This window comes from Carcharodon carcharias, chromosome 7 (assembly GCF_017639515.1).
Source record: "Carcharodon carcharias isolate sCarCar2 chromosome 7, sCarCar2.pri, whole genome shotgun sequence".
In the NCBI taxonomy this organism is placed as follows: domain Eukaryota; kingdom Metazoa; phylum Chordata; class Chondrichthyes; order Lamniformes; family Lamnidae; genus Carcharodon; species Carcharodon carcharias.
The window spans coordinates 101,450,998-101,463,497 of record NC_054473.1 but is presented as its reverse complement, the minus strand read 5'-3'; positions in this window follow the sequence as shown (position 1 = coordinate 101,463,497).

The window sequence follows — 12,500 nt, the reverse complement described above, 5'->3', positions numbered from 1 at the left end:
TGTATGTGTGTGTCTGTGTTGCTGTCTGTCTGGTTAAAGTGCGTGTGTGTCTGGTTACAGTGTGGATGTGTGTGAGTGTCTGGTTACCATGTGTGTGTGTGCGTGTGTGTGTGTGTGTGTGTCTGGTTACACTGTGTGTGTGTGTGTTTTTGTGTGAGTGTCTGGTTAAAGTGTGCGTGTGTGTGTGTGAGTGTCTGGTTACATTGTGTGTGAATGTGTGTGTGTGTGTCTGTCTCTTTACAGTGTGTGTGTGTGTGTGTGTGTCTGCTTACAGTGTTTTTGTGTGTGTGTGTCTGTCTGGTTATAGTGTGTGTGTGTCTGGTGACTGTCTGTGTGTGTGTATGTGTGTCTGGTTACAGTGTGTGTGTGAGTGTGTGTGTCTGGTTACAATGTCAGTATGCGTCTGGTTACAGTGTTAGTGTCGGTGTGTGTGTCTGGTTACAGTGTGTGTGTGTGTGTGAGTGTGACTGGTTAGAGTGTGTATGTGTGTGTGTGTGTGTGTCTGGTTACAGTTTGTGTGTGTTTGTGTGAGTGTCAGGTTAAGGTGTGTGTGTATGGGTGTAAGTGTCTGGTTACAGTGTGTGTGTGAGTGTGTGTGTGTCTGTCTGTCACGTTACAGGGTGTGTGTGTGTGTGTGTGTGCATGTGTGTGTGTGTCAGCTTACAGTGTGTGTGTGTGTGTCTGTGTGTGTGGTTACAGTATGTGTGTGTGTGTGTGTGTGTCTGGTTATGCTGTGTGTGTGTGTGTGCGTGTGCGTGTGTGTTTGGTTACAGTGTGTGTGAGTGTGTGCCTGGTTACAGTGTGGGTGTGTGTGTGAGTGTGTGTCTGGTTGCAGTGTGTGTGAGTATGTGTCTGGTTACAGTGTGTGTGTTTGTCTATTTACAGTGTGTGTGTGTGTGTGTGTGTTTCCAGTTACATTGTGTCTCTGTGTGTGTGTATGTGTGTCTCTGGTTAAAGTGCCTGTAAGTGTGTGTGTGTGTGTCTGGTTACACAGTCAGTGTGTGTGTGCGTGCGCTTGACTGATTGCAGTGTGTGTGTGTCTGTTTACAGTTTGTGTGTGTCTGGTTACAGTGTGTGTGTCCGCCTACAGTGTGTGTGTGTGTGTGTGTGTGTGTGTGTATGTCCGGTTACTGTGTGTGTGTTTGTGGGTGTCTAGATACAGTTTGTGTGTGTGTGTGTGTGTGTGTGTGTGTGTGTGTGTGTGTGTGTGTCTGATTACAGTGTGTGTGTGTGTCCGGTTACTGTGTGTGTGTATGTCTAGTTACAGTGTGTGTGTATGTGTGTGTGTCTGGTTATAGTGTGTGTGTGTGTGTGTGTGGTTACAGTGTGTGTGTGTGTGTGTGTGGTTAGAGAGTGTGTGTGTGTGTGTGTGTCTGGTTACAGTGTGTGTGAGTATGTGTGTGAGTGTCTGGTTACAGTGTGTTGGTTTATTGTGTGTGTGTATGTCTGGTTACAGTGTGTGTGTGTGTGTGTTTGTGTGTGTGTGTGTCTGGTTACCGTGTGTTTGTGTGTGTGTCTGGTTACAGTGTGTGTTTGTGTGTGTGTCTGGTTACAGTGTGTTTGTGTGTGTGTATGTGTCTGTCTGCTTACAGTCTCTGTGTGTGTCTGATCACAGTGTTTCTGTTTGTGTGTGTCTGTTTTCTCTATGTGTCTGCGTCTGGTTACTGTGTGTGTGTTTGTGTGTATGTGTGTGTGTGTCTGGTAACAGTGGGTGTGTGTTTGTGGGTGTGTGTGTGTCTGTTTACACTGTGTGTGTTTGTGTGTGTGTGTCTTTGTGCCTGGTTACAGTATGTGTGTGTGTGTGTGTGTGTGTGTCTTTGTGTGTCTGGTTACAGTGTGTGTGAATGTGTCTGTGTCTGTCTGTCTGGTTACAGTGTGTGTGTGTGTTTGTGTGTGGGTGTCTGGTCGAAGTGTAATATTGTGTGTGAGTGTCTGGTAACAGTGTGTGTGCGTGTGTCTCCGTGTGTGTCTGTGTGTGTCTGTCTGGTTGCAGCGTATGTTTCTGTGTGTGTGCAACTGGGTACTGTGTGTGTGTGTGTGTGTGTCTGGTTAATGTGTGTGTGTCTATTTACTGTGTGTGTGTGTGTCTTTTTACTGTATGTGTGTGTGTGTGTGTGTGTGTGTGCGTGCGTGTCTGGTTACAGTGTGTGTGTGTGTGTATGTGGGTTTGTGTGTCTGGTTACAGTGTGTGTGTGTGTGTTTGAGTGTGTGTCTGGTTACAGCGTGTGTGTGTGTGTGTGTGTGTGTGTGGGTGTGTGTGTGTGTGTGTGTGCATGTGTGTGTCTGATTCCAGTGTGTGTGTGTCTGGTTACAGTCTGTGTTTGTCTGTGTGTATATGTGTGTGTGTGTGTGTGTGTGTCTGGTTACAGTGTGTTTGTGTGTGTGTCTGTCTCTGGTTATAGTGTGTGTCTGTCTGTCTGTTTACAGTGTATGTGTGTGTGTCTGGTTACAGTGTGTGTGTGTGTGTGTATGTCTGGTTACAGTGTGTGTGTGTGTGTGTCTGGTTACAGTGTGTGTGTGGATAGAGTGTGTGTGTGTGTGTGTGTGTTTGTGTCTGGTTACAGTGTGTGTGAGTGTGTGTGTGTGTGTCTGGTTACAGTGTGTCGGTTTATTGTGTGTGTGTATGTCTGGTTACAGTGTGTGTGTGTGTGTATGTCTGGTTACAGTGTGTGTGTGAGTGTGTGGTTAGAGTGTGTGTGTGTGTGTGTCTGGTTACAGTGTGTGTGAGTGTGTGTGTGTGTCTGGTTAGAGTGTGTCGGTTTATTGTGTTTGTGTGTGTATGGTTACTGTGTGTGTGTGTGTATGTGGGTGTCTGGTTACAGTGTAGTTGTGTGTGTGTGTGTCTTGTAGCAGTGTGTGTGTGTGTGTGTGTGTGTGTGTGTCTGGGTGTGTGTCTGTCTGGTTACCGTGTATGTGTCTGTGTGTGTGTGTGTCTGGTTACTGTGTGTGTGTGTGTGTGTCTGGTTAAAGTGTGTGTGTGTGTGTGTGTGTGTGTGTATCTTTAATGTTTGTGTGTGTGTCTGGTTACTGTGTGTGAGTGTGTGAGTGTGTGTCTGGTTACAGTGCGTGTGTGTCTGTCTTTCTGTCTGGTTACAGTGCGTGTGTGGGGGGGGGGGCTTCTGGTTACAATGTTTGTGTGTGTGTTTGTGTCTGGTTACAGTGTATGTGTATGTTTGTGTGGGTGTGTGTGTGCATGTCTGGATACAGTGTGTGTGTGTGTGTGTTTGCTTTCAGTGTGTGTGTATGTCTTGTAACAGTGTGTGTGTGGTGTGTGTCTGGTTACAGTGTGTGTGTGTGTGTGTGTGTGTCTGGTTACAGTGTGTGTGTCTGTAAGGTTACAGTGTATGTGTGTGTTTGTGTGTCTGGTTACAGTGTGTGTGTGTGTATGTGTGTGTGTGTGTGTGTTTACTGTGTGTGTGTCAGGTTACTGTGTGAGTGTGTGTGTGTGTGTCTGGTTACAGCGTGTGTCTGTGTGTGTGCGTGTGAGGGGTTACAGTGTGTGTGTGTGTGTGTGTGTGTGTGTCTGGTTACAGTGTGTGTGAGTGTTTTTTGTGTGTCTGGTTACGGTGTCTTGGTGTGTATATGGGTGTGTTTGTGTCTGTTTACTGTGTGTGTGTGTGTCTGGTTACTGTGTGTGTGTGTGTGTGTGTGTGTGTGTCTGTCTGGTTATAGTGTGTGTGTGTCTGGTGACTGTGTGTGTGTATGTGTGTCTGGTTACAGTGTGTGTGTCTGGTTACAATGTCTGTATGCGTCTGGTTACAGTGTTTGTGTGTGTGTCTGTGTGTGTGTGTGTGTCTGGTTACAGTGTGTGTGTGTGTGTGTCTGGTTAGAGTGTTTTTGTGTGTGTGTGTGTCTGGTTACAGTTTGTGTGTGTTTGTGTGAGTGTCAGGTTAAGGTGTGTGTGTATGGGTGTGAGTGTCTGGTTACAGTGTGTGTGTGAGTGTGTGTGTGTCTGTCTGTCTCGTTACAGGGTGTGTGTGTGTGTGTGTGTGCGTGTGTGTGTGTGTCTGCTTACTGTGTGTGTGTGTGTGTCGGTGTGTCTGGTTACAGTATGTGTGTGTGAGTGTGTGTGTGTCTGGTTATGCTGTGTGTGTGTGTGTGTTTGGTTACAGTGTGGTTGCGTGTGTGCCTGGTTACAGTGTGTGTGTGTGTGTGAGTGTGTGTCTGGTTGCAGTGTGTGTGTGTGTGAGTATGTGTCTGGTTACAGTGTGTGTGTGTGTGTCTATTTACAGTGTGCGTGTGTGTGTGTTTCCAGTTACTTTGTGTCTCTGTGTGTGTGTATGTGTGTCTCTGGTTAAAGTGCCTGTAAGTGTGTGTGTGTGTGTGTCTGGTTACACAGTCAGTGTGTGTGTGCGCGCGCTTGACTGGTTGCACTGTGTGTGTGTCTGTTTACAGTTTGTGTGTGTCTGGTTACAGTGTGTGTGTCCGCCTACAGTGTGTGTGTGTGTGTGTGTCTGGTTACTGTGGGTGTGTTTGTGTGTGTCTGGTTACAGTGTGTGTGTGCGTGTGTCTAGTTACAGTGTGTGTGTGTGTGTGTGTGTGTGTGTGTGTGTGTGTGTGTATGTCCGGTTACTGTGTGTGTGTTTGTGGGTGTCTAGATACAGTTTGTGTGTGTGTGTGTGTGTGTGTGTGTGTCTGATTACAGTGTGTGTGTGTGTGTGTGTCCAGTTACTGTGTGTGTGTATGTCTGGTTACAGTGTGTGTGTGTGTGTGTCTGGGTCTGGTTACAGTGTGTGTGTGTGTGTGGTTACAGTGTGTGTGTGTGTGTGTGGTTAGAGTGTGTGTGTGTGTGTGTGTGTCTGGTTACAGTGTGTGTGAGTATGTGTGTGTGTGTCTGGTTACAGTGTGTTGGTTTATTGTGTGTGTGTATGTCTGGTAACAGTGTGTGTGTGTGTTTGTGTGTGTTTGTGTGTGTGTGTGTCTGGTTACCGTGTGTTTGTGTGTGTGTCTGGTTACAGTGTGTGTTTGTGTGTGTGTGTCTGGTTACAGTGTGTTTGTGTGTGTGTATGTGTCTGTCTGCTTACAGTCTCTGTGTGTGTCTGATCACAGTGTTTCTGTTTGTGTGTGTCTGTTTTCTCTATGTGTGTGCGTCTGGTTACTGTGTGTGTGTGTTTGTGTGTATGTGTGTGTGTGTCTGGTAACAGTGGGTGTGTGTTTGTGTGTATGTGTGTCTGTTTGCACTGTGTGTGTTTGTGTGTGTGTGTCTTTGTGCCTGGTTATAGTATGTGTGTGTGTGTGTGTGTCTTTGTGTGTCTGGTTACAGTGTGTGTGAATGTGTCTGTGTCTGTCTGTCTGTCTGGTTACAGTGTGTGTGTGTGTTTGTGTGTGGGTGTCTGGTCGAAGTGTAATATTGTGTGTGAGTGTCTGGTAACAGTGTGTGTGCGTGTGTCTCTGTGTGTGTCTGTGTGTGTCTGTCTGGTTGCAGCGTATGTTTCTGTGTGTGTGCGACTGGGTACTGTGTGTGTGTGTGTGTGTGTGTGTGTGTGTGTCTGGTTAATGTGTGTGTGTGTGTGTGTGTCTATTTACTGTTTGTGTGTGTCTTTTTATTGTATGTGTGTGTGTTTGTGTGCGTGCGTGTCTGGTTCCAGTGTGTGTGTGTGTGTAAATGGGTTTGTGTGTCTGGTTACAGTGTGTGTGTGTGTTTGAGTGTGTGTCTGGTTACAGCGTGTATGTGTGTGTGTGCATGTGTGTGTCTGATTCCAGTGTGTGTGTGTCTGGTTACAGTTTGTGTTTGTCTGTGTGTATGTCTCTGGTTATAGTGTGTGTGTGTCTGTCTGTTTACAGTGTATGTGTGTGTGTCTGGTTACAGTGTGTGTGTGTGTGTGTGTGTATGTCTGGTTACAGTGTGTGTGTGTGTGTCTGGTTACAGTGTGTGTGTGGTTAGAGTGTGTGTGTGTGTGTGTGGTTAGAGTGTGTGTGTGTGTGTGTCTGGTTACAGTGTGTGTGAGTGTGTGTGTGTGTCTGGTTAGAGTGTGTCGGTTTATTGTGTTTGTGTGTGAATGGTTACTGTGTGTGTGTGTGTATGTCTGGTTACAGTGTGTGTGTTTGTATGTGGGTGTCTGGTTACAGTGTATTTGTGTGTGTGTGTGTCTTGTAGCAGAGTGTGTGTGTGTGTGTGTGTCTGGGGGTGTGTTTGTCTGGTTACCGTGTATGTGTCTGTGTGTGTGTGTGTCTGGTTACTGTGTGTGTGTGTGTGTGTGTGTGCGTGTCTGGTTAAAGTTTGTGTGTGTATGTGGGTTTGTGTGTCTGTTTACTGTGTGTGTGTGTCTGGTTACAGTGTATGTGTGTGTGTGTGTGGGTGTCTGGTTACAGTGTATGTGTGTGTGTGTGTGTGTGTGTCTGGTTACAGTGTGTGTGTTTGTGTGTGTGTGGTGTGTCTGGTTACAGTGTGTGTGTGTGTGTTTCTAGTTTCAGTGTGTGTGTGTGTTCGTGTGTTTCTGGTTCCAGTGTGTGTGTGTGTGTATGTCTGTTTACAGTGTGTGTGTGTGTGTGTGTATGTGGGTGTCTGGTTACAATTTATATGTGTGTGGGTGTGTGTTGGTAACAGTGTGTGTGTGTGTGTGTCTGCGTGTGTGTCTGTCTGATTACAGTGTATGTGTCTGTGTGTGTGTTTGTGTCTGGTTACAGTGTGTGTGTATGTGTGTGTGAATGTGTCTGGTTACTGTGTGTGTGTCTGTGTGTGTCTGTTTACTGTGTATGTGTGTCTGGTTACTGTGTGTGTGTGTGTATGTGTGTGTGTGTCTGTTTATTGTGCGTGTGTCTGTCTGGTTACTGTGTGTGTGTTTTTGTGTGTGTGTGTGTCTGGTTACAGTGTGTGTGTGTTTGTGTGTGTGCCTGGTTTCAGTGTGTGTGTATTTGTGTGTTTCTGTTTACAGTGTGTCTGTGTATGGCTGGTTAAAGTGTGTGTGTGTGTGTGTGTGTGTCTTGTTTCATTGTGTGTGTGTGTGTCAGGTTACAGTATGTGTGTGTGTGTGTGTGTGTCTGGTTAAAGTGTTTCTGTGTGTGTGTGTGTGTCTGGTTACAGTGTGTGTGTGTCTGTCTGGTTACAGTGTGTGTGTGTGTATGTCTGGTTACAGTGTGTGTGTGTGTGTGTTTGTGTGTGTGTGTGTCTGGTTACCGTGTGTTTGTGTGTGTGTATGTGTCTGTCTGCTTACAGTCTCTGTGTGTGTCTGATTACAGTGTTTCTGTTTGTGTGTGTCTGTTTTCTCTATGTGTGTGCGTCTGGTTACTGTGTGTGTGTTTGTGTGTATGTGTGTGTGTGTGTGTGGTAACAGTGGGTGTGTGTTTGTGGGTGTGTGTGTCTGTTTACACTGTGTGTGTTTGTGTGTGTGTGTCTTTGTGCCTGGTTACAGTGTGTGTGTGTGTGTGTGTGTGTGTGTGTGTGTGTGTGTGTGTGTCTTTGTGTGTCTGGTTACAGTGTGTGTGTGTGTTTGTGTGTGGGTGTCTGGTCGAAGTGTAATATTGTGTTTGGTAACAGTGTGTGTGCATGTGTCTCCGTGTGTGTCTGTGTGTGTCTGTCTGGTTGCAGCGTATGTTTCTGTGTGTGTGCGTCTGGGTACTGTGTGTGTGTGTGTGTTTGTGTGTGTCTGGTTAATGTGTGTGTGTGTGTGTGTCTATTTACTGTGTGTGTGTGTGTCTTTTTACTGTATGTGTGTGTGTGTGTGTGTGTGCGCGTGCGTGTCTGGTTCCTGTGTGTGTGTGTGTATGTGGGTTTGTGTGTCTGGTTACAGTGTGTGTGTGTGTTTGAGTGTGTGTCTGGTTACAGCGTGTGTGTGTGTGTGTGTGCATGTGTGTCTCTGATTCCAGTGTGTGTGTGTCTGGTTACAGTTTGTGTTTGTCTATGTGTGTATGTGTGTGTGTGTGTGTGTGTCTGGTTACCATGTGTGTGTGTGTGTGTGTGTGTGTGTGTGTGTGTCTGGTTACAGTGTGTTTGTGTGTGTGTCTGTCTCTGGTTATAGTGTGTGTCTGTCTGTCTGTTTACAGTGTATGTGTGTGTGTCTGGTTACAGTGTGTGTGTGTGTGTATGTCTGGTTACAGTGTGTGTGTGTGCCTGGTTACAGTGTGTGTGTGGTTAGAGTGTGTTTGTGTGTGTGTGTGTTTGTGTCTGGTTACAGTGTGTGTGAGTGTGTGTGTGTGTTTGGTTTATTGTGTGTGTGTATGTCTGGTTACAGTGTGTGTGTGTGTATGTCTGGTTACAGTGTGTGTGTGTGTGTGTGGTTAGAGTGTGTGTGTGTGTGTGTGTGTGTCTGGTTACAGTGTGTGTGAGTGTGTGTGTGTGTGGTTAGAGTGTGTCGGTTTATTGTGTTTGTGTGTGTATGGTTACTGTGTGTGTGTATGTGTGTGTGTATGTCTGGTTACAGTGTGTGTGTTTGTATGTGGGTGTCTGGTTGCAGTGTATTTGTATGTGTGTGTGTGTCTTGTAGCAGTGTGTGTGTGTGTCTGTGTGTGTGTCTGGGTGTGTGTCTGTCTGGTTACCGTGTATGTGTCTGTGTGTGTGTGTGTGTGTCTGGTTACTGTGTGTGTGTGGGTGTGTGTGTGTCTGGTTAATGTGTGTGTGTGTATGTGTCTGTTTACTGTGTGTGTGTGTGTGTGTGCGTGTCTGGTTAAAGTGTGTGTGTGTATGTGAGTTTGTGTGTCTGTTTACTGTGTGTGTGTGTCTGGTAAGTGTGTGTGTGTGTGTGTGTGGGTGTTTGGTTACAGTGTTTGAGTGTGTGTGTGGTGTGTCTGGTTACAGTGTGTGTGTGTGTGTCTGGTTTCAGTGTGTGTGTGTGTTCGTGTGTTTCTGGTTCCAGTGTGTGTGTGTGTGTATATGTCTGTTTACAGTGTGTGTGTGTCTGGTTACAATGTATATGTGTGTGGGTGTGTGTTGGTAACAGTGTGTGTGTGTGTCTGCGTGTGTGTCTGTCTGATTACAGTGTATGTGTCTGTGTGTGTGTTTGTGTCTGGTTACAGTGTGTGTGTATGTGTGTGTGTGTGTGTCTGGTTACTGTGTGTGTGTGTGTGTGTCTGTTTACTGTGTATGTGTGTCTGGTTACTGTGTGTGTGTGTATGTGTGTGTGCGTCTGTTTATTGTGCGTGTGTCTGTCTGGTTACTGTGTGTGTGTGTGTGTGTGTGTGTGTGTGTGTGTGTGTGTGTCTGGTTACAGTGTGTGTGTGTTTGTGTGTGTGTCTGGTTTCAGTGTGTGTGTATTTGTGTGTTTCTGTTTACAGTGTGTCTGTGTATGGCTGGTTAAAGTGTGTGTGTGTGTGTGTGTCTTGTTTCATTGTGTGTGTGTGTCAGGTTACAGTATGTGTGTGTGTGTGTGTGTCTGGTTAAAGTGTTTCTGTGTGTGTGTGTGTGTCTGGTTACAGTGTGTGTTTGTCTGTCTGGTTACAGTGTGTGTGTGTGTGTCTGGTTACGGTGTGTGTGTGTGTGTCTGGTTACAGTGTGTTGGTGTGTATGTGTGTGTTTGTGTGTCTGTTTACTGTGTGTGCATGTGTCTGGTTACTCTGTGTGTGTGTGTGTGTGTCCAGTTACAGTGTGTGTGTCTGGTTACATTGTATGTGAGTGTGTGTGTCTTGTTACACTGTGTGAGTGTGCATCTGGTTACAGTGCGTGTGTGTGTGTGTGTGTGTCTGGTTACAGTGTGTGTATGGGTGTGTGTGTGTATGTGTGTGTGTGTCTGGTTACAGTGTGTGTGTATGTGTGTGTCTGTGTTGCTGTCTGTCTGGTTAAAGTGCGTGTGTGTCTGGTTACAGTGTGGATGTGTGTGAGTGTCTGGTTACAATGTGTGTGTGTGTGTGTCTGGTTACACTGTGTGTGTGTGTGTTTTTGTGTGAGTGTCTGGTTAAAGTGTGCGTGTGTGTGTGTGAGTGTCTGGTTACACTGTGTGTGAATGTGTGTGTGTGTGTCTGTCTCTTTACAGTGTGTGTGTGTGTGTGTGTGTGTGTCTGCTTACAGTGTGTTTGTGTGTGTGTGTCTGTCTGGTTATAGTGTGTGTGTGTCTGGTGACTGTCTGTGTGTGTGTATGTGTGTCTGGTTACAGTGTGTGTGTGAGTGTGTGTGTCTGGTTACAATGTCAGTATGCGTCTGGTTACAGTGTTAGTGTCTGTGTGTGTGTCTGGTTACAGTGTGTGTGTGTGTGTGAGTGTGACTGGTTAGAGTGTGTATGTGTGTGTGTGTGTGTGTCTGGTTACAGTTTGTGTGTGTTTGTGTGAGTGTCAGGTTAAGGTGTGTGTGTATGGGTGTAAGTGTCTGGTTACAGTGTGTGTGTGAGTGTGTGTGTGTCTGTCTGTCTCGTTACAGGGTGTGTGTGTGTGTGTGTGTGCATGTGTGTGTGTGTCAGCTTACAGTGTGTGTGTGTGTGTCTGTGTGTGTGGTTACAGTATGTGTGTGTGTGTGTGTGTGTCTGGTTATGCTGTGTGTGTGTGTGTGCGTGTGCGTGTGTGTTTGGTTACAGCGTGTGCGCCTGGTTACAGTGTGGGTGTGTGTGTGAGTGTGTGTCTGGTTGCAGTGTGTGTGAGTATGTGTCTGGTTACAGTGTGTGTGTTGTCTATTTACAGTGTGTGTGTGTGTGTGTGTGTTTCCAGTTACATTGTGTCTCTGTGTGTGTGTATGTGTGTCTCTGGTTAAAGTGCCTGTAAGTGTGTGTGTGTGTGTGTCTGGTTACACAGTCAGTGTGTGTGTGCGTGCGCTTGACTGATTGCAGTGTGTGTGTGTCTGTTTACAGTTTGTGTGTGTCTGGTTACAGTGTGTGTGTCCGCCTACAGTGTGTGTGTGTGTGTCTGGTTACTGTGGGTGTGTTTGTGTGGGTCTGGTTACAGTGTGTGTGTGCGTGTGTCTGGTTACAGTGTGTGTGTGTGTGTGTGTGTGTGTGTGTGTGTGTGTGTATGTATGTCCGGTTACTGTGTGTGTGTTTGTGGGTGTCTAGATACAGTTTGTGTGTGTGTGTGTGTGTGTGTGTGTGTGTGTGTGTGTGTGTGTGTCTGATTACAGTGTGTGTGTGTGTCCGGTTACTGTGTGTGTGTATGTCTAGTTACAGTGTGTGTGTGTGTGTGTGTGTGTGTCTGGTTATAGTGTGTGTGTGTGTGTGTGTGGTTACAGTGTGTGTGTGTGGTTAGAGTGTGTGTGTGTGTGTGTGTGTGTGTCTGGTTACAGTGTGTGTGAGTATGTGTGTGTGTGTCTGGTTACATTGTGTTGGTTTATTGTGTGTGTGTATGTCTGGTTACAGTGTGTGTGTGTGTGTGTGTGTTTGTGTGTGTGTGTGTCTGGTTACCGTGTGTTTGTGTGTGTGTCTGGTTACAGTGTGTTTGTGTGTGTGTATGTGGCTGTCTGCTTACAGTCTCTGTGTGTGTCTGATCACAGTGTTTCTGTTTGTGTGTGTCTGTTTTCTCTATGTGTCTGCGTCTGGTTACTGTGTGTGTGTTTGTTTGTATGTGTGTGTGTGTCTGGTTACAGTGTGTTGGTTTATTGTGTGTGTGTATGTCTGGTTACAGTGTGTGTGTGTGTGTGTGTTTGTGTGTGTGTGTGTCTGGTTACCGTGTGTTTGTGTGTGTGTCTGGTTACAGTGTGTTTGTGTGTGTGTATGTGTCTGTCTGCTTACAGTCTCTGTGTGTGTCTGATCACAGTGTTTCTGTTTGTGTGTGTCTGTTTTCTCTATGTGTCTGCGTCTGGTTACTGTGTGTGTGTTTGTGTGTATGTGTGTGTGTGTCTGGTAACAGTGGGTGTGTGTTTGTGGGTGTGTGTGTGTCTGTTTACACTGTGTGTGTTTGTGTGTGTGTGTCTTTGTGCCTGGTTACAGTATGTGTGTGTGTGTGTGTGTGTGTCTTTGTGTGTCTGGTTACACTGTGTGTGAATGTGTCTGTGTCTGTCTGTCTGGTTACAGTGTGTGTGTGTGTTTGTGTGTGGGTGTCTGGTCGAAGTGTAATATTGTGTGTGAGTGTCTGGTAACAGTGTGTGTGCGTGTGTCTCCGTGTGTGTCTGTGTGTGTCTGTCTGGTTGCAGCGTATGTTTCTGTGTGTGTGCAACTGGGTACTGTGTGTGTGTGTGTGTGTGTGTGTCTGGTTAATGTGTGTGTGTCTATTTACTGTGTGTGTGTCTTTTTACTGTATGTGTGTGTGTGTGTGTGTGCGTGCGTGTCTGGTTACAGTGTGTGTGTGTGTATGTGGGTTTGTGGGTCTGGTTACAGTGTGTGTGTGTGTGTTTGAGTGTGTGTCTGGTTACAGCGTGTGTGTGTGTGTGTGTGTGTGTGTGTGTGTGTGTGTGCATGTGTGTGTCTGATTCCAGTGTGTGTGTGTCTGGTTACAGTTTGTGTTTGTCTGTGTGTATATGTGTGTGTGTGTGTGTGTGTGTCTGGTTACCATATGTGTGTGTGTGTGTGTGTGTGTCTGGTTACAGTGTGTTTGTGTGTGTGTCTGTCTCTGGTTATAGTGTGTGTCTGTCTGTCTGTTTACAGTGTATGTGTGAGTGTCTGGTTAAAGTGTGTGTGTGTGTGTATGTCTGGTTACAGTGTGTGTGTGTG